The sequence below is a fragment of the Aplysia californica genome, unplaced genomic scaffold, assembly GCF_000002075.1.
Source record: "Aplysia californica isolate F4 #8 unplaced genomic scaffold, AplCal3.0 scaffold01321, whole genome shotgun sequence".
Taxonomy (NCBI): Eukaryota; Metazoa; Mollusca; class Gastropoda; order Aplysiida; family Aplysiidae; genus Aplysia; species Aplysia californica.
This window is the reverse complement of record NW_004798591.1, coordinates 15959-17260: the sequence shown is the minus strand read 5'-3', so window position 1 is coordinate 17260 and position 1302 is coordinate 15959.

The following is a 1302-nucleotide window of genomic DNA, read 5'->3' as shown; positions in this document are numbered from 1 at the left end:
TCTCTCTCTCTCTCTCTCTCTCTCTCTTTACTTTACGTTTCAACAACAACAACAGCAACAACAACAACAATAACAACCCCATCAGCAGCAGAAGCAGCAGCTAAGTTGAAACAAAGATTCTATATAACAGAACAGGAACCTCTTCAAGGAGAATGCACTAGATCTAGAGAAGGCAAAGATCTAACAATAGACAATGGATACAGAACCTCTTCAAGGAGAATGCACTAGATCTAGAGAAGGCAAAGATCTAACAATAGACAATGGATACAGAAAAACGACAGGAAACTGCTGCTGACAACACAACACACAGACGACCGGAAGCTACAGGTCTGTCGTTCGTATGGAGAAAGGAGAACCTAGTATATGACATCTGGGTCAAATTGACTTTAGATTCAGCAATTTTAGCATTAGTTTTACGGCACTTGCAGCAGAATTAGGTCGTATAAGTGGAGAAGATCAGAGGCAAAGGTATCATTAGAGAGTAACCTGCTAGGAAAAGGAGAGACAAGGACTATAGATTTATAATAGGAAAGAGGGAGCAGACCACACCAGAGCCCCCGCCAACCACCCACAAACTGACTTTGTGAAGATTTTAAAAAATTGTGTTGAGATTTTTTTAAAACAACATCTTTCCCTCTCAATTTGTTTTGGGTATCTCCAAATATTTAAGGAATACTAAAGACAAACACTTGAGTTTTGAACTACGTAGAACCTGGGGAAATGACAGAGAACGATAGAGGAGTCACAGAAGCATTCTTTACAAAAAGTGGGAAGATATGGATGAAATATTGTCAAGAAGCAAGACCGAGATAAGGGAAGGTTGGAAGATTTGGTCGTGTGGTCTTTACCCTGATCCGGAAAGAGAAAGTCGATAACGAAGATGATGATAAATCCGAATTGAAATTTTAAGCTTTAAAAAAGCGTGTGCACGTGTTGTGTGTGTGTGGGGGGGTCTTCCAAATTTCAAATTTGCGAAAATATTAGTTGTTGTTTTGGTTTTTATTCAGACACGAGGTTTTCTGTCCGAACAATTGGCCACTGTCACTCACACAGGGCCACGAGCGGACACTTGTGCTCAGAGAGGACGTGCGCACTGTGCATCCGGAGACACTTGAGGACGCGCGTGTGTTGGGGACATGAGAGAAACTCGACTTGGTTACTCACACACAGATTTCTTTGTCTTTTGTGCCGAGAATAACAAACAAGTGTTACTTGAGAGTAAGAGAGAGAGAGAGAGAAAGAGAGAGAGAGAGAGAGAGAGAGAGAGAGCGAGAGAGAGAGAGCGAGAGAGAGAGCGAGAGC